Raw genomic sequence first — 21418 nt, 5'->3', positions numbered from 1 at the left:
CTTACAGCAGACCCTGTACCCTGAGACAGGGCAGAATCCCCTGCCACACGCTCTCAGGTAGCAGGTGAAGGCACTTGCCTTTAATTACCGTGTGCTTTCCGCTCAGCTTCTCGGCCTCCTGGTCAGCTGCCCCTGAATCTTTGGCAAGGCAGGCCCTGTACAGAGCATGCTCCCCTCACAGGCATTGCGACAAGATTGTGTTTCGGTTCCAAAGGGTTAATCCCAAAGTGAATTCTTCACATGTGTAATTCAATACTTCATAACTGCTGAAAATTGGAGTCCACATAATTTATTTTCTTTGGTCGGGCACATTTGCCTCATGCTTGGCCGGGGCTGACTTCAGAGAGACACACCTAAAACTCTCAAGGGTCCCAAGTGGCCCATGTCAGTTGTACAGAGAGATTGTGGTACTTGGATAGAGCCCAAGGATTAGGTGTTCCTGAGAAGGCTTTTTTGGCTCTACAAAGCCTTAAGATGTCATGGGAATAGGCTGCACTCCCTTTTCCCCCATTGAAGGCCACATATCAACGGGGCATCTAACCACTCAGAGACAGGCTTTACACAAAGGTATACATTAAAATAAATAGAACATGCAACCAGAAAGAACCGAAAGAGGGAGGAATTGCTAAGTGGAGACAGGAAACAATTGCTTCATTGTCGAGGCAGTGATCTTAGAACCGCAGAGTGTAGCGCCATCTACAGGGCAATTTGTAAAGTGGGAGCTTCGGGCTGAAAACGCAGGACAAAACTTGACAAGCAATTTTCTCGCTGTGCAGGCTTCACCTAACTCATAAAAAAAAATCCTACTTTTTCACTGAAAAATGCTCGTCCCTCTGCTGAAAGGAATTGAGAGAATGAGACCGAGATAGAAAGGGAGATGGCAGTTTTTTTTAAGGGGGCTTTTATTCAGCTCCTTCTCTTACTTTGGCAGTAAATATTCTCATCCTCCCAATACTCATTTAATCTCTTTCTTCCCTTTTCAAGAACTTCCTCTCATTTGGTTTCCTCTCATTACTCCTCAGTTTGGGAGGGGGCATGTGTATTTGTACCATTCAAACAAAATAGAAGGCTGTGTTTGTTTGAACACCATTCTTGTACTTCCTGGCAAGCATTTGATTTTAAAGAAGGTTCAGGTTCTTAAGTTTAAAAGAGCTGAACAACTTGAAAGTAATAATTAAAGCCAACTCTGTATGCGCACATTTTCCTCCCCCCACCCTCTTTATTGTAAAAAACCTTGCTTGCCAATGGAGTGGCTGCTGTCTAATGCTATTTCAGCAGGAGACCTGGGTTTCAGGACAAGATCCAGGCCATAGGGGAGACTTGATGGCTCGGGGAATTAGTAATGGGATTTGGAGCCCTTCATTTCTAGGTCACTGGTTTGAATAGAACCCAGGTCAGTAATGACTGAAAGTTGTTACCACCCGACGCCTGCTCTTCCTGAACTGATCTGAGATTGCCCACCATTCCATCCCCCAGTGCCTGTGGCCCAGCTGCACTAATGGAATTCATTGACAACCTAGCTGTTATGACTTAGGACTCAATGTGAGGCAGCCCAGGCTCTGCTATGTGCAGAGGCAGGGTCCACACCCTGCTTCATCTGCCTTCTCATGGGAAAATGCAGAGGGAGAGGGAGAGAGAGAGGAAGAGCGAGCGAGGGAGAGAGCACTATTCTGCATTTCTGTTTACTCTGGGACATATTAATTTATCCCCACTCACCCTAAATCTCTTAAGCATTTTATCAGCAGTTGCTCAAAGGTAAAATCCATGGAGAAGTAACAGACCAGGCAACAGAAGGCCAAGTGTTCAAATACTGGATTCCAAGTGAACATATTCTAAGACGATTGATTTAAAAGATACGAATTAGGAGAAACTGTTTTCTCCTTTAAATTTCTAGTGCTGGGTAATCATGGTCCTTTGAAAGTTTGCTGAATACTAAATTGGTGCTACTAAGGTTTGGGGAGAAGGCAGACACTTTCAGAGGTTACGTTAGTAGAAGTTTTGAAAAAATAATTCCTGCTTTATTTCTTTTCTTTGTTTTATAAGAAAATTGCTTGCTGCAAGAAGATGGAGATAGTACAGTGGAAACGGTAGATACTCAAGGGCAGTGCAGTACATCTGCATTCTCTGTTACTGCCTGCAGCCAGAGCCCAGTCTCTATTCTCTGAGTCGGACCTGAGATGGAGCTGCCGTTAAAGAGAGGCAGGAACCGGCCTCCCCATGGGGATGAGACTGCTTCAGAAAGGAGCCGAAGTCTTTCACAGGGCTGCCTGTCAGTCCCTGGGCTCCAGGGCAGCAGCCCACATATGCCTGGCTCTCAGTCTTTCCAGGGGTACCACATTCTTTCCCTGGGGAAAGGGGAAGCCAGCCTCTGAGAAAGAACTGTGTGTTTATAACCAATTAAGAAATTACAATTATATAGAGGCCCATTTATATTAAGTTTATATTTAGATTTCCTTTTCAGACAAGTGGGTTTTTAATGGCATTGATTTTTAGTGATAAATCAATTACAGGTGCTTACCACATTGCTAAGATAAAGGATGAGAAGTTCCAGCGAGAGAACTAGGTAAAGGAGGCCAAATGGAAAATAGCTCTCTGCTCCCATTTGGTTCTGATTTACTACTTCTATCTCTACTTTTGTTCCTCTTAGATATCCTTGTGTTTTGTTTGCATTTTTGTTGTGTTCGTCTTGCTTCCAAGACTATCTGTCTGATTTTATTCTTTTATTTTCTCATTTTGTTTAGGAAACGCAGTCTTCTAATTTTTGCTAGGAATGTGGCAAAGCACTATGGCTAATGGAAGGACTTTATGACCCAGTTCTGACCTTTCAGCCAGGACATCAAGCTCCACCCCAAACTCGGATGGCCATGAGACATTAATGTTGGTTTCCCTGAGGGTTCAAGTGAGTCCCTTAGCACTGTCCCCACTTCTAACCTTTTTTGCTTCAGTACATCTTTGTGTACCATCCATTTTCTTTCTTTTCTTAGAAGAATCCTCTTTTTTACGATTTATTTATTTATTTGAAAGGTAGAGTTACAGAAAGAGAGAAGGAGAGACAGAGAGAGATCTTCTATCCAGTGGTTCACTGCCTAAATGGCCATAATATCCAGGGCAGTGCCAGGCCGAAGCCAGGAGCCAGGAGCTTCTTCCAGGTCTCCCCCATGGGAACAGGGCCTAGGAACTTGGGCCATCTCCTGCTGCATTCCCAAGCACATTAACAGGGAGCTGGATAGGAAGTGGAGCAGCCGGGACTCAAACTGGCACCCATTTGGGATGCTGGCCCTGCAGGCCACATCATAACCTGCTGCGCCACAGCGCTTGCTCCAAGGAGAATCCAATTGATAACTGATTCTGTTACCCTGAGAATCATAACCTCTCGGTGTGGATGGACACTTGAGGGTCAGCATTTTCACCGACTTGTGTCAAGAGGAGCTGTCTCCTCTTCCAGGTAGCCCAGCACATATTTGTTTAACATCTCCCCCAAGGCAGGAAATGTAGTGGTGGACACAGGTGTCCCTGTGGAGCATGGAATCAAGTACAGAAGAAGTAACCTATAGTTATAAAGGTGTTAAATACTGACCAGCAAGGCAGGCATTATGACACAGTGGTTAAGCCACTGACTGTGGCATTGGCATCCCATATATGAGTGCCAGGTTGAGTCCTGACTGCCCTGCTTCCCATCCACACTTCCTGCTAATGAGCCTGGGAAGGCAGAAGACAACCTAAGTACCTGTGCCTCTGCTATCCATGTGGAAAACCAGGATGGAGTTCTGGCTCCTGGCTTTGGCCTGCCCTGGCCCTAGTTGTCGTGGGCATTTGGGGGGTGAACCAGGAGGTGGAAGATCTTTTTCTGTCTCCCCTTCTCTCTCTGTTGTTGTACCTGTCAAAAAAATAAATAAATAAATCTTTTTAAAACACGCTCATCAACTTTGTCTGCTACCATCTTTCCAAGCCTGAACCATAACCCCCATGCTATTACCTCATCTGATCTGTGAAATTCCAGTTGGTATTCATCTTCTACATATTGCCTCTGTGGGACTTTCTACCCCTTCCAAGGATCCTGTTTCTTTAAATTCCTCAAAGCTGAGACTTGGAAAGAAGTCAGCTGCTATGCAAATACCTGGTCCATCAGGAATGTCAGATTTGGCCATTATGGTTGGATTGTGGACCTTAGAGGTAGAAATTAGGCACCCAAACACGGTGACTATTGGCACCAAACTGTATATTTCATATGTTGAAGAATACATTAGATCAATTTTGCAAGATTTCAAAGAAGGAAAAAAATGATTGGGAATACCTGCAATTATATCTCAGATTTTCTTACAGAAAACTTTGGTAAGGAAGGTGGGAACCGAAGGTTGTCACAGTTCTGGTGAATTACCTAATAATTTTAGTGATACTGAAGAGATGTGATCATTCACAAAATGATTTTATCTAAGGAACAGAGGAGGCATGTTTGGAAAAAAAGCACCCTCAATGTGTAAATTTAGTATCAATTTTATTTTGAACTGTTGAATGTATTTACTCATAAATGACATGAATTTCAAACATGATTTTAAGGTTAGCATCATTTTAATAATAATAAAAATTGAAACAGTAAAACAACAAAAGAAAAAGAACTTTTCCTTCTGATTTGAATTTAAAAACATCATAAAAATATCCTCCAAGATGTTTAGCAGAATTGTTAAGATTTACTTTTTGCACTCAACCCAACTCTCTCCCTTGGGAAATAAATGTAGTTACATGGTTTCTAATGCAAAGGCATGAACAAAAGAAAAAAAATTTAAAAAAACGAAAATAATGAGCAAACCTGTAAGTCTGTAAGGGGAGACTCTGGGCTCCTACACCTTCAGTATTACTTTCTTGGACTAGGGCATGGTTCCTAAAGAGAAACAGTTCTCAGAGAAAAGATCCTTGGACAGATGAGTTCCCTCTCTGTTACATTTGGCTAACCAAGGGAGTGAGAGCTAAAATTAACTTTCTACAAGCTTTTTTTTTTTTTTTTTTTGCATATGTTTTATTCACAGTGTCAACCTTCATAGGGTAAGTCTGGCCTTGCTCATTGCCAGCCAGTGTCATCTGTAAGTGTGGGCAATGAGTCCATTCTTGCAGTCCTACAGGGCCTTTTCCTAAGAAGCCATGGAGATATGCCCACCAGAGGCCCAATCCTGCCTTTTGGTACCAAAACCCAGGACATTTATGACTAACCACTTTCTGTCAATTTTCAGAGCTCTTCTCTAGGTTACATCTTTGAGAAATCGGGAAAGATTTTAAACCAGAGGCCCCTATTTTACATAAGACTTAAATACACATTTGCAGGCTCTGAAAGTGTGTGGAACATGCTAGGGCCACAAGCTCTAGAAAGTATATCTGAGAGTGTGACCAGTGAGGAAAGCAGAGTTAAGGGACTGAGAGTCCTGATCAGCTCTGGTGAGCCTTGGATCGAGTTGTGTGTGAAGCCACACACAGCTTACCTCTCGGTCACTTGAGTATCTGAGTCAAGAAGTCAGTTTGAGCCCATTTTCTTTCATAGTAACTGAGAGAGTTCTATCCAAGCTACTTTTCCTTTGTACTGCATCCTACACCGACATCCTTTTATCTGTAATTGTACAGTCCTTACGATACCCATAATTTTATTATATTCTCATTATTTAATGCAGGACCGTTCTTCCACAATGAGATCTCTAACGATGGCTGGAAGCAATGCAAGAGGATGGAATTTGGATTCACCCTGATTTGAGTCACAGTGTGGACTTAGATAAGCTACCTTCTGTGGTCCTCAGCTTCTTCATCTTTAAAATGGAAATAAGGGGGCCGGAGCTGTGGCGCAGCGGGTTAACACCCTGGCCTGAAGTGCCGGCATCCCATATGGGCACTGGTTCAAAACCCGGCTGCTCCACTTCTGATCCAGCTCTCTGCTATGGCCTGGGAAAGCAGTAGAAGATGGCCCAAGTCCCTGGGCTCCTACACCCACGTGAGAGATCAGGAGGAAGCTCCTGGCTCCTGGCTTTGGATTGGTGCAGCTCCGGCCATTGCAGCCAATTGGGGAGTGAACCAGCGGATGAAAGACCTCTCTCTCTCTCTCTCTCTCTCTCCCTCTCTTCTCTTTCTGTGTAACTCTGACTTTCAAATAAATAAGTAAATCTTTAAAAATAAATAAATAAAATGGAAATAAGGCTACTTAAAGTCCTAGATTGCTATAGGGATTAAATGAGATAATGAACACAAATAGCCTAGTACACAATAAACATTTAATAAATGCCAGCATCATTGGCTTGAGAGCAGTGGCTGTCAGAAAATAGAGGGTTTTAAATGTTTCAAAACACTGGAATTCCTTGGGTAAAGAGGTATAGCTAGGCAAAGGTTAACTGGTAGCAGGAACATAAAAACTAACTCTATCTTTGCTCAAACTCCCTATTTCATTTTTCCCTCTTATTGCATTCTCATTTTATCTCAGTCCATGGTGAGGTACAAAGCCCCCAAATGGCCCTGTGTTTTGATTTCTTCCATTCAAGAGACTTCTCACTGTGCTGGGATGGCTTATTCTTATTGCAAATTCCTAGGAAAGACTGATTTCCTTAACTTTACCAATTAAATGTAGCCAGGCAACAGGTAAAAATTATATTAACTTGGTACCTTCCACAGTAATGCAAGATTGAAGTGAAAGAAGGAGAATTCTCACAAGATAAGATTTATTAGGCTATCCGAACATATGGCATTAGGTTATAGGGTTACATTTTTAAAAGTTATTGTGAACCTTCTCTCTTTTTAGCAAAATGTTTAATGTACCTTAGTGTACCATAAACTCATGTTAAATGGACTGACAAACAGAGGAGCTGAGTGATTTCTTTATCACCACACAGCAGGAGAAAAAAAATCAGCAATGAGATCTGGCCTCTTAGTTCCTGAACATGGTCTCAAGAATCTTTAACTCAAATATTTATCAGGGCTTCTTCTTTAAGTGTGACCATGTCAATCTTTAGTAGATGGCTGTTATAATGTTGATATGGACACATTATGTATGAAAAATGGTTAGCTCAACACTTGCAGAGACTGATTTTCACGCATTAATAATCTGACCATTTAATTAAAATATAATGCCCGAGCGTCCCAATCCACAGCACAGAATGACCTAGAGAATGTCCTTTCTTTGAGAGGTAGGAGATAAGAAAGAAGTAACTCAGTGACAGGTTGATCACACCCAACATCTGTGTATGGTCAGTGTGGCATCTTGTAGGCTCTGCACAGATAGTTTGCTTCTCTGTTTTGTTTATTTATTTGCAATGGAAGGGGTGGAGGCAGAGAGAGAGAGGGAGATCCCATTGTTCTCTACCCAAATGCCTACAAAAACCAGGGCTGGGCCAGGCCGAAACCAAGAGCCTAAACTCAATTTGTGTCTTAAACCATCACCACCGCCTCCCAAGGCATGCAGTAGCAGGAAATGAGGTTGCAAGGAGAAGCAGGATGGCATCCTGATATGTGGGGTGGGCATCCCAAGCAACATCTTAACTGCTGCAACAAATACCTGCCCTAGCATCTTTTTTTTGCGTGCTTTCCTTTGTGTTTCGTGGACTTTGAGTGCACCACAGTGAAACAGATATGTGCAAACTTTGGTGGATGTCTTTGCCCCATTTTCAGCGCCTGAAAATATACGATCATGAAATGCCTCAGACACAGGCCCACTCTAAAGGTTGTTTCCTCAGCCACTGTAGCCTAGAAACTTCCACACAAGTGGACAAGCTAGCTCAGAAACTCATAATGAAAAGTTTTCATGTTCAGTCCACTTCCTAGTTTACAAAAACCCTTATCAAAAAAGCATTCTAAATTGGAATTAGTTAGTAATCCAGGTCTCAAAAGCCCGGGACTGAAAGAGAAGATTTCTTAATTACACCAGCAGGGGCTTGGTTGCTATTCTCAGTGTATCCGAGTAATGTGGTTATGACCCTGATGTTCCTTATTTCTGCATTGGCAGGCCCAACCCTTCAGTTCATTCTAAGCTCCTCGGGGGTGGGGAGCAAGTTCAGGGCCTCTCAAGTTTGATCTTCTTCTTGGATGGAGGTAATGCAGCCTTCTCAAAGCAAGTCATCATTGCAATTCTTATTGCATTACATATTAGTTGAATCAAATTGAGCTATATTTGGCATCCAAGCTATTTCTTAAAAAGGATGACTTTGTATAGGAATTTTAAGTTCTGTTTATGTTCTGTCCAGTGAATCTCATTCATTGAAAGTGGATCATGTTGGAATTTCCAAGGTACCCTGGGTTGGCAGCAAGCAACACTTGTTAGAGAACGTTCATCCTGCAGAGAAGTTTTCTAACACAAATTCACCTCTGAAACTAGGAAAGCTCTGTGAGTCCTTTGCCAACATGAGCATCTGTACTTTTCAGAGAGGAAGACTAAGTGTTAGGAGTCAGTCTCCAGCAATCCCTCTTCTCTCCCTGAAGGCTGTTTGCTCTGACCTACTGTAGATTTTTATATAGCCCCATTGTTTGATTTCTGTTTTGACTACCCCCAATGTTCTGAAATGTACAACAAAACATGGCTTCATGAGAAAAAACATATTTCTGTTTAGTAGAAATAGTTGGTGAGTTAAATCAAGTGCCCAGGTTGTTTATTTATCATTTTAAGAATTTGTTTTATTTGTTTATTTGAAAAACAGAGTGACAGAGAGAGAGAGGGAGAGATAGAGGAAGATTTTCAGGTCTGATTGACTCGCAAGTCACAGCAAAAGCCAGGGCTCAGCCAGGCTAAACCCAGGAGCCTGGAACTCCATCTGGGTCTTCCATGTGGGTGACAGAGACCTGAGGCCATCTGCCACTGCTTTCCCAGGTGCATTAACAAATAGTTGGATAAGGAGCAGGTCAGCTAGGACTCAAACATATGCTCTGATGTGGGAAGTTGGTGTCACAAGAGACAGCTTAGCTCAGTGCAGCACATCAGAGGCCCCGGTTTCCTCAGCTTTTCAATTTGCTTAGTTTTAAGACATGCAATAGTCTACCATGATGTAAAAATGTACATAACCAAGGCTCATGAAGTTAATAGACACCATTCAAAAATTTGAGTTCAATCCCTAAGTCTTTTGTTTTCAGTCATTAAAATATCTGAGTCATATGGCAGTATTCTTTTGTAGAAAAAAATGAATAAAACCCCACTTAGTTTCTTTCCCATATTCTGATCATCTTACCAAGGAGAAGAAGTCATAAACCCTCATAACACAAAACAAAACAGAATCTTTTCCTTTTGCTAATCCCAGTGAATTTTGTCAAAGTGAGATTTAAGGCAAGAAGGTTGTTTCTTGGCAAGAGAATTCTGCAAGGAAAAGTGGCTGAAACTTTGCATCGCTGCATTCATTTCTGGTCAAGCTGCCTTATCACAATTCAAACTTTCGTGCTGGGAAACTGCTCTTTCTTTGGTACCTTTTCTGCCAGAATTCAACTCTAACAACAAAAGTTTATAAACAATGAAAATTCCAGCTGGTTGACATCAGTGTCACGAAGCTTTCTCTTCACACTGATACAAATATTTACCCTGAGCTCTGGCAAAGCTTTCCTTGCCCATGTCACCCTTAATCATACATTTTTTCTTGATTGAGTTATGCTTTCCAGTACGTGATTTGCTCTGGTTTACTTTTTAACACATCCCAGAGGCTTCGTCAAAATCAACTCTGGGCAGGCCATGTCATTTGGTAGCTGCCAAACATGTTATTGAGAAGGAACTTGGCAAATATCAAAACAGTCTTTCCTAACTGCTCTAATAAATGTGTTTGTTCCTCTTGACCACCATTTACTTTTTAGGTCCCTCATATCCATAACGTGATGAGCCAAGAGAGTAAGCAGAGATGCACTCGGTTGTTCCCTTTCATCTGTTCCCTTGAGGTAGCTTGCTCATTTCTCGCCCAGGCACCTTAGTGCAAAGAACTTGAAAACTTAAAAGGTTTCATCAAGGACTCTTTATTTCCTCCAAGAAGACACAGGAATTATTTTCAAAAGGTTAAAACAACAGATTGATGTACTCTGTTACTGTAGGGAAGTCTCCTACAACAAATATTTGCCACACCAAAATGACTTGTAGAGGGATTAGCACAAAATATTGCAAATATTTCTACAAAGCCTCCTTGCCAAAGTAAAATATTGGGTTCTCAGCACTAGGTCCTTACAAAGTCATTTTGATGTAGATTAATAGAGCAGAATTTAGGGAAGTTTTCCTCCCAATGGTGACACATTTGCTCAAACAGGTGATGACATTTTACTTGAAAGAAATATAAATACTTATTCAAATTGCATAAGTTTATGCTTATATTACATTCATGTTTTGGAAAAATCTAGACATTATACAAGAGCTATAAAGGTACCATGTGTCACTACACTATCTCGTTCGTACATTATGTAGTAAGCTGTGCAAAACTAAGCTGTTTTTCCTTCTCCGTTTTGCCTGTGCCAGTTAAAAAATAAATCTCAAAAATGAGATGGAGGGGCCTGCGCTGTGGTGCAGTGGGTTAATGCCCTAGCCTGAAGTGCCGGCATCCCATATGGGCGGCAGTTCAAGTCCCTGCTGCTCCACTTCTGACCCAGCTCTCTACTATGGCCTGGGAAAGCAGTAGAAGATGGCCCAAGTTCTTGGGCCCCTGCACCCGCATGGGAAACCTGGAAGAGGCTCCTGGCTCCTGGCTTCGGATTCGCCCAGCTCCAGCCATTGTGGCTAATTAGGGAGTGAACCATCGGTTGGAAGACCTCTCTCTCTCTCTCTGTAACTTTGACTTTCAAATAAATAAATAAATCTTTTTAAAAAATGAGATGGAATTTCCACCTTTGGGAAACTCACCATTTTTATTGCCGTTTTCATTGTTGTTCTTTTCCCTGCAGTCATAATCGACCTCATATGTGTGTGATACACACACACACACACACACTTTATGCACAAAGTATCTGTACTTTATTTAAAGAGTTTACTCTTTCCTTTGCCAACCTATAGGGTTTACCTATCTAGATTTCTGTGTTTTAGTGAGTATATTGAAATTTGCAGTTAATCTTACATACTGGGATCCCTTATAAAACTATCTGAAGACCATGTAAGAAATGATAATAGGGGCTGGTGCTGTGGCACAGTGGGTTAAAGCCCTGTCCTGAAGCTCCAGCATCTCATATGAATGCCAGTTCTAGTCCCATCCAGCTCTCTGCTATTGCCTGTGAAAGCAGTAGAAGATGGTCCAAGTCCCTAGGCCCCTGCACCCATGTGAGAGACCTAGAAGAAGCTCCTGGCTCTTGGCTCTGATCAGCTCAGCTTTGACCATTGCAGCCATCTGGGGAGTGACCCAGATATCTCTACCACTCTCTGTAACTCTGTCTTTCAAATAAATAAATAAATATTAAAAAAAAAGAAATGATAATAAACTTAGGTGTGACTAACATATTTTAGAACATGGAATTTACTAAGATATTCTCTTCAGTTCCAGAAGTAGAAGTTGCAGCAATTTCTTGCTCATGGAGGGTCATTATTATTTGCTATCACAGGGTGTTCATGTAGGGTAGTAAAATGAAAGGAGGAAGTTCTGAATAGACATGGAGGAGTTAGCACAATTCCCCACATACCTAATGTGAACTGTTTACAGGAAAGTAAGAGAAGAAATGCGGTGTGTCAGTCTCAGTGCAAAAGCCCTGGCTCCATCAGAGTGATAGGTAGAAGTTATTATCTGTACTTTACAGGCAATGGGAAGAAGATTCAGAAAGTTTCACTAACTAACTTAGGTAATTGAGCCGGTGAATGAATGAAGATTAGAAAATCAGATCTAATTGGGTTTAACAAATAGGCTCATGTTCTGTGCACCACTCATTGTGCCCCTGCAGTGAATCAGAGTGCCAGATTCTGCCACCTATACACAGTTCCCTGGCTTGTCTAAGGCATGCGGGAATTTAACTCAAATGGATAACCAATTATGGATTAATCTCATGTTTTTATTGATATTATTATAATGCCCAATGTGTAGGGGTTAATTTACATTTTAAAATGGCAGTCTTTGTTTTCCATCTATAGTTTGCAAAATTCCAGGGTACTGAAGAGGAGAGTTAGGAGGTGCAACTGTAGCTCACGTGGTAGCCAAAGACATGGTGCTGGATACTTCGGTTGCCCTGCACTAAGCAATTATAATCTTGTTTTCTTTTTTGACACATTAAGTATTATCACAGGATTTTTCTTTTTTTAAGATTTATATATTGTTTTAAAGCCAGAGTTACACACACACACACACACACACACAGAGAGAGAGAGAGAGAGAGAGAGAGAGAAAGAGAGAAGTTTTTCATCCAGTAGTTCACTCCACAAATGGCTGCAATGGCCGGAGCTGGACCCATCTGAGGCGGGAAGCCAGCAGCTTCTTCTGGGTCTCCCCAAACGGGTGCAGGGACCCAAGCACTTGGCCCATATTTTACTGCTTTCCCAGGCCATATCAGAGAGCTGGATCAGAAGAAAAACATCCAGCTCTCAAACTGGTGCCCATATGGGATGCTGGCACTGCAGGTGGCAGCTTACCTGCTACACCACAGCGCGGGGCCCAATATTTTTCATAAACAAAGATTTATATTACAAAAAATATATAATGTTTTACACCAAAGAAATTTAATGGCAAAGCTTTGGTCATGTTAAAAATATTTTAGAAATATTTTTGACCCAGACTTATCTTAATAAAGTTTTAACTTTTGTGTGTCACAAAAAAGTCCAAAATCAAAACGCTGAGTCAATGATGAGTGCTCAATAGAAACATGCTGTCCATTCACCTTTCCAAATGAAAGAATGTGTAAATTACTAATAATATACATTCATAATGGTTAAAGTAACAGATCTATCTCTGAAAACAATATGTGTGTATAACTGTGCTTTCATATTGCTAATGAGATTGCTTGTTCAAGGGGCTATGTTGGTAATTCAAAGGTCAGTTTTCTATATATTTAGATTTTTATAGAATATGCAGGGTACAGTTAATGAGAAAGCAGTTCTTCATTTAATTTTAACCGATACATCATGAAGAATACTGTTTCTGAGATTTCCATTCCTTGCAAAATTGTTCAGGACGTTGTTTACATCATGAGAATCTATCTGTTTAGGTCTATCGAACCAGAACTTCAGGAGACAGCAGCAAAGTCTGTACTGTGAAATCACACCCAGGAGGGCTTGAATAATCAATCAAGTGGGGAACTACTGATCTGGCCTGTGTCATTTTCAACTGTGAAAGGCTTATCCTACTCAAGGAGGCTATTTCATGTTTACATAAAGCTTTCTAATTCTTTTAAGCACCACACCTTAGGCCAAGCTCTGTCCGGATGGTTTCCAGACAAAATAAAGTGAGGCTGGGGTGAGGGAAGCGTATGGGCTGCAGGTCTCTAATGGCATCTTTATTAATGGCAGCTCTGCCATCGAGGGTGACATGCACAGTGGCTCTGCCTATCCTTTCACTCTCCCTCACATGTAGGTGTCTCCCTCATTTTCACATCCTCGGTCTGCAGCACAGAACCTGGCACACCTCAGGTATGTGGTGCCTGTATGTTGTTTCTAATTAATGAAGGCATCATTTCAGTGGTAAGAATTTCTTATGAGAGGTCTATTTCCTATCACCTTCTTAGCTAAATCAATTGGTTCTTGATTTTCAGAAATTGACTTATCTCCTTTTTTCTTTAGTTTCTCTGGTAACTTTGCTTTTTTCTCTTCACTTTACTTTTTTTAAAAAAACTTTTATTTAATGAATATAAATTTCCCAAGTACAGCTTATGGATTACAATGGCTTCCCCCCCATAACGTCCCTCCCACCCGCAACCCTCCCCTTTCCCACTCCCTCTCCCCTTCCATTCACATCAAGATTCACTTTACTTTTAACATCTTTCCATAGTTTCCACATCTTGAAGATTCCTTTCTTGAACTTCTTCCATAGGCATAACCAATCAATCATCCATTCTCTCCTCAATTTCCCACAAGAGTATGGGTCCTCAGAGCATACAAGCTCTCCTGATGCTGCTCCCAGACCTTGACCCCTGCTGGCACAGCTTCTGCTCCCATGTGGCTGCATGTTTCATAAGGAGAGCTACTAAAATGCAGGCAAGCACAAAGTCTTAATTGCTTGCTAGCAGGCACTCAGCCAACATGCTGTTAGCAGAATGAAACCCAATCTTAGAGAAAAAGTGCTGAACCCCTGCTCAAGATCACCCAAGCCCCATATGGATTGCATGTGTTGAGGGGAGATTTGGGCATGATGATGTTGTTTTCCACTCCTTTTGATTGGCATATCATTCTGTAGGTTGCTGGAACATTTTATTAGTGGTGTAATAATCCCAGATTTAAAACAACTTCAAGAAGGAACACTGTACCTCCTTTCCCAATTTATCACATAGACAATACATATTCAATTTTTTATGCTTCTCTGAAACCACAGCTTTTGATACTACTTCCAGCAAAGTTGTTGCTTATAAGAATTCCCACATAGACATTTTGAAGTTGTCGCTGTCTAGCTCTGTTGTTTGCTAAATATTTGGTACTCATTAATTAACTTCCCCGAACCTCACTTGACTCATCTTTATAATGGGAAAATAATAATGACTTCCTTATAGGGTGGCTGTTAGTATTTAATGAGATTAAAAGCACTTGGCAATGTCATGTACACACAAAATATTTCCAATAAATGTTGGCGCTTAATTTTATTGCTAAAAATAATGGTCTAATAGCTTTTTCACCATGAAAGCATCTGAAAATATATCTTAAAATATTTAACACATGCTTTTTGGTGTTGAGGGTTTCAACATTTTCTCTTTTGCCTGTCACATTCAGGAATATATTCTAATGTATTTTTATACAGCACTGTTTTCTAAAGAGATTAAAGACTACACTTCTTGTGTTATATGCAACAAAAAAACAAGCAAGCAAGATATAAAGACATATTGGTCCATAGGCTTCTTTTAAATATTAATATCACAGTGCCAGGCTCCAAAACTCCCCATCACTGTGAGATGATGGAGATGAGTCTTAACAGGAATTCCTTTGGTCTTGCAGTGCTTCAGAGAACATGATTTTCAATCTAATTACAAAATCTTTTTTTTTTTTTTTTTTTTTTTTTTTTTTACAGGCAGAGTGGACAGTGAGAGAAAGAGACAGAGAGAAAGGTCTTCCTTTGCCATTGGTTCACCCTCCAAAGGCCGCCGTGGCTGGCGCGCTGTGGTCGGCGCACCACGCCTATCCGAAGGCAGGAGCCAGGTGCTTCTCCTGGTCTCCCATGGGGTGCAGGGCCCAAACACTTGGGCCATCCTCCACTGCACTCCCTGGCCACAGCAGAGAGCTGGCCTGGAAGAGGGGTAACCGGGACAGAATCCGGTGCCCCGACTGGGACTAGAACCTGGTGTGCCGGGGCCGCTAGGCGGAGGATTAGCCTAGTGAGCCGCGGCGCCGGCCTAATTACAAAATCTTAAGAGTTCTAAGGTATGTTTGCATCCCTCTTTGAATCATTCATTCCTGGGAGTTTATGATAATCTTTTTTCACACATTTGTCTATAAAGGATTGTTCCCAGTGATCCAGGGCTAAATTCCTCAATACCAAAATCGTTTTTCCCTATCTTCCCTAAGAGTTTTGAAATGTTGTACAAATAGGATACCTAGTGGTCCACCTTAATATCACAGAATTCCCCAAGGAGCATAAAGATTCTACCTTCTTGAGATACACTTTTCATTTGCTATAATAATGAATTAAAACTCAAAAAAGCAATGCTAGTGGTTGCTGTTGTCAGTTTTTATAAAGTTAATCTATTGGGTGATGTAGCAGTTTTTAGCACAGAGACATCTCATCCCAGAACTCTCATTAATATATCAGAGACTCTTATGATTAAGTACTATATCCAACATTAAAAATTACCTTTGTCATTTTCTTGGTAAACAATGAGAGCTGGATTTGATGAGAAAGACATTATCCATATGGTAATTTGATATATTCAAAAATCAGGGTAGGCCATTTAAATTGCTAAGTTCAATAAAATGCCATTAAAGATATCTTATTCCCTTTCTCCCCAACCAATTCTGAACCCTAGGAAAGGGTTACCAAGAGAGCCTGCATACTGTGTCTTGTTTAACTTTGAATCAGATATGGCTCCATTTATTTCTTCAAAAAATGGTAAGAATTAATTAATATTAATCTATAATCACATTGGTGAAAAAATTAATGGAAATTTTAATAAAAATATAACCTTAACAGGATTTGAAGTTGTCCTTTATAATATATAGCTAACACTCTGTCCACTAAGCAAGTGGGTGCCAGTTTTTGAAATCATAATAATGAACTGTAGGATGATTTTTCTTTTGTTCTTTATGTATAAGGACATTTGAGAAGTACAAATAAAATGCATAAAAAATGAAATAAACTTGATAATTTATCAAATTTATTCAGTATCCCCATCTCTTTAAAACATACATTATTTGGAATTTTGAATTGCCGGTTGATTCAAATAGATTATGCTTTTCCTTCCTTACCTACCAACAGTTGTTTGTCTTTGCAGATTTATATTTTTAGATAAGCTTGATAATAGTAAATATATACATCAAGTTATTTTGAGCAATTGAAGGCAGGAGAATATAAAATGACAGGTATACATTTGGCACACTAAATAATTTTGCATAAGGAATATTTTGCATGTATGTTGAACATTAATTCACTATTAGAATCAAAATTACCAACGGTAAACATTTATTTACCAAAACACAAATAATGACATTCTTTTCTCTATTTATCATATACTCTAATATTTAGCAAAGCAAGTCTTACATAGTTGTCGGTATTTTTAAATAAATGACATTTTGACCTTTCAAAATATTTGTTAATTTGTTAATTTGTTTTTAGCATTTACATACGATGTATTGTACACAATACAATGCTATGTATAGTGTAGACTATTATTTTTGCCACTTCATTTATTAGTCCCTGTCAATATTTTAATGCCAATATTGTATGTTAAGAGCTATTTTTCTTGGCATTACATTAGTCAGAAATCCTTATCAGAAGGCGCTTCTTCATAGCTACAGACTAATGATAAATTAGCTTAACAGTGATAACCTTAACGCAAACAAAATATCCTGAAATCCCTTTTAAATTGTCAAAGAAAAAAGATTAAATAGCATGAGAAAAATGTGGCAATAAGTAGACTTTTATTATATTCTCCTAATTTGAAAATTGATAATTCATGTATTTATGGTTATTCTCTGCAAAGCAGAATTTCTGATTAACTAAAGTGATGAATCCCTGACTACATCTAATGACAGAATTGACAGTCTTAGCATGATAATTAGACCCACTGGTGGACACTCACAATGAGGCAGAAACAGGAATTCTGACTCTTTTTCTATTTAATATTACAATTCAAGTCATGTTTATGATCAGTGGTGTGGCAAATAATCTTGTCCCTTTTTTCCTTGCAACTACCCAATTTCCTGAAAATAGCCTGTTTATTTCAAAAGAATAGCATGAGAAAACAACTGAAAACCCCACAGATTCTAGGAGAGAGTCACTTTTGTGGTGAACTATTCATCAGTCAGATATTTTTCCTTATGTTAGACAAGACTTAGCCCTGAGCTGTAGGCCTCCAAAGAGCCAAATGCCTTCCCATGGACAACTGAGACTTTTCCTTAAAATATTCCCTTGTATTATCTAACCTGAAATGTTCCCCATCTTATTTTCTTGCTGTCTAAATATAAAATGAGGAGATAATATTGTAGATACACAATGTTTGCACATTGGAGCCATGACTGCAAGGTAAAACAAGACAAGAACACACTGTGAAAAAGAAAATTGACATCATATACCTGAAAACTAATAAAAGTGTGTTACTGATAATGAGAAGCAGTATGATTTAATTAGTTAAAAGAGTGTATATGTGTTCGTTCCTCTGCTTCAGTGACTCTCATCAAGGAGATACTTTTGGTTGTCACAGCACTGAAGGATACGTATTGGCTTCTAATCAGTAGGGGCCACAGATGCTGCTTAGTATCCTACAACGCACAGGATAGCATTTCCCTCCCTGCCCCCACAACCAACAAAGAATGATCTGACTCAAAAACATTAATACTACAGAGTGTCTGTAAACCCACTTCACAGCCAGTGAAATTGGGCTAAATCATCCTTAAAGTAATTTATCTTCAATGTGTAACATTGACAAAATTCAGGTGAAAAATATTTATTATACAACACATTTCATCTGATCAAAAGAGCTTATGCACATATTATTTTGTGCATAATACTGCTGTGCTTACGAGTGCACAAATGTTCCAGAAACAGTTGTCCAGTGTTCACTATGGTCAGCACTCCACCATGGATATCCCATCTGGAGCAGTCTGATGTGGATAATAATGGTGGAGTGTACTTGCTGTCTTGACTGTAGTTATTACAGTGATGTTATTTTAGGACTAACTATTGTTTGCCCATTGGACCATAAAAGTGTGTCATGTAAATACAGGTTTTAGAACACACAATAGTCTGTCCATGTGTGGAAATATACAGAAAACAAGCCTCATAAAGTGCCTTTTAATAGTATTTGTTGGGCATGTGAAGTAATTCCTTTTCAAAGTTAAATCACTTGGAAAAAAGGGGGCTTCTCTTTTCAAAGACCCTGTAAGTAATTATACTGCATTATACATCATTCACGTGTCACTGTAAATTTTGTGGTTAAATGGAAACAGTTTTGAATGACAGGGTACCAAGCAAATGTCCAATATTAACCAAACCTTTTATTTATTTATTTATTCTCACCTGAGTTGCTCTTTGAAATTGAATTGGGGGTAGAGGGTTAGTATTTATGTAGCCAGCAACCTCATATTTGACACTTTATCCTAGAATTAAATTCTGAACACTAAAATATCTCAGAAAAAAAATCCAAATGAAAACAACCTTCAAAAAAGATCCTTAACAATAGTGGAGCCATATTTCTCAGTAAATATTTTTAGTTACATTGACAGCAAGAAAATAAAATAGGAACTATTAAAGGCCAAAACTGTAATAATAAATCTTATATACTTTGAATCATACCTAGAAGTATATACCTAGAATGATACGACTGTCTTATGGGGCATTTGAAATCTGTGCTTCATTGATTCACATTCCTGTAATAGTGATGAATATTTTCCTACTGAGATAATTTTAATACAGTTAGAGGATAATGTTTACAGTTATATATAATAAAATTTTCCAACACTTCAAAGGGACTTGATGCTACACTGAGCAACCATGGTTATTAAAAAAGTGAGTGGCCTGTAGACTTTCAGGTCTATACCTTGACAGTCTCCATGAAATCCTCCAGAAAGGGAGGTATTTGGCTCAGTGGTTAAGATGTCACTAGTACTCCCTTGTCTCATATCAAGTGCTTGGATTCAATTTGTGATTCCACTTATGATATTTCAGCTTTATATGAATGCACACTCTGGGATCAAGTATTTGGATCCCTGTAGCTCATATGGGAGACTCAGAATGAATTGCACACTCCTGGCTTAGATATATTTTGGGCATTTAAGGGGAGCGAATCAGTAGATAGATGGGATCTCTCTCTTGGTCCCTAGCTCTCTGCTTTTCAAAAAACAATAAATAAATAAATAAGTGTCTAAATGTTATATAATGAGTTTTTGTGAATTGTGGTATCCACAGACACTTTAAGATTGGTAAGTAAATCTAGAGAGTTATGGGAATTTTATTTTCAAAACAAAGAATCAAATATTCTACGATGTCCATTAAACTAAGATTTTCTTTGATTCCAACATTTGAAGAAGTGAGTGGGAGAGATTTAAGATAGACATTGTTTTTCTTTTTTATTCAGATTTTACTCCATCAATTAAAACATATTTAAATACTCTCTAATAATAATCAAGTTTACATTTGAATTCACCATTAAATGTTTAGTTTAAACGAATGAGTCCATTAAATCATTAATTCTATTTTGTAGTTGCTCAAATAGAAAAGAAAAAGTAATTTGAATAGCAGTTTTTATGAATGTAATAATATATCTCCAATTATAAGAAACTGACAGCTTCACAAATTTCTGTAAGACATGTATCTTTTAAATTATATTGCCGGCCGGCGCCGCGGCTCACTAGGCTAATCCTCCACCTAGCGGCGCCGGCACACCGGGTTCTAGTCCCGGTTGGGGCGCCAGATTCTGTCCCGGTTCCCCCTCTTCCAGGCCAGCTCTGTGCTGTGGCCAGGGAGTGCAGTGGAGGATGGCCCAGGTGCTTGGGCCCTGCACCCCATGGGAGACCAGGAGAAGCACCTGGCTCCTGGCTCCTGCCATCGGATCAGCGTGGTGCGCCGGCCGCAGTGCGCCGGCCGCGGCGGCCATTGGAGGGTGAACCAGCGGCAAAGGAAGACCTTTCTCTCTGTCTCTCTCTCTCTCACTGTCCACTCTGCCTGTCAAAAAAAAAAAAATTATATTGCCACACAAGAAAAGATAACATATAGGAATTTGGCCAAGTCAGTTTTGGAGATCTACTCTGCAATGTAGTTCACATGGATCTTTTTTCATTTAAATAAAATATCAAATACATCTGTTAACAACTGCACCACCCCACCCCAAAAAAGCCAATCAGTGAGAGCTGACAATGTGAATTCTTTTTTTTAAGATTTTATTTATTTATTTGACAGGTAGAGTTACAGACAGTGAGAGAGAGAGAGAGAAAGGTCTTCCTTCAGTTGGTTCATTCCCCAAATGGCTGCTATAGCCGGCACTGTGCTGATCCGAAGCCAGGAGCCAGGTGCTTCTTCTTGGTCTCCTGTGTGGGTGCAGGGGTCCAAAGCACTTGGGCCATCCTCCACTGTCCTCCCTAGCCACAGCAGAGAGCTGGACTGGAAGAGGAGCAGCCGGGACTAGAACCCGGCACCCATATGGGATGCTGGTTCTTCAGGCGGAGGATTAACCTAGTAAGCCATGGTGCTGGCCCCGACAATGTGAATTCTAAAACAAGACTGCACCATTTAAATTCCAATCTACAACTTCCATCTTGCATTTTTAGGCAAGTTAAATAAACACCTGTAATTTAATCTGCATAGCTCTAAAATCATTATAATAGTATCTGCCTCATAGGTTGGTTGCAACAATTCAGTGAGTCAATAGATTTGAAATGTTTAGAATATGTCTGGCATTAGTGGAAGAGTTGATTTAAATCTATTCTTCACATTTTCTTCTTCACTTGAAGAAGAAATGTGATCCTTACGTGGAACTGTAATTTACTCATTGTAGATTCATTATATCAATCCAAGTGACCGTAAGTAACCTGGGGTTTAGCCATGGACATATTTCACTAGAGAAGTGATTAATAGTAGCCTTGGTGTGGGCATTTGGTGCCACAGTGAGGTCACTGTTTGATATGCCAACATCCCATATTAGACTTCCAGGACTCAAGTCCTGACTCTATTTTCAATTC

The sequence above is a fragment of the Oryctolagus cuniculus genome, chromosome 3 (assembly GCF_964237555.1).
Source record: "Oryctolagus cuniculus chromosome 3, mOryCun1.1, whole genome shotgun sequence".
Lineage (NCBI taxonomy): Eukaryota > Metazoa > Chordata > Mammalia > Lagomorpha > Leporidae > Oryctolagus > Oryctolagus cuniculus.
Note: the sequence above shows the minus strand (reverse complement) of the source record.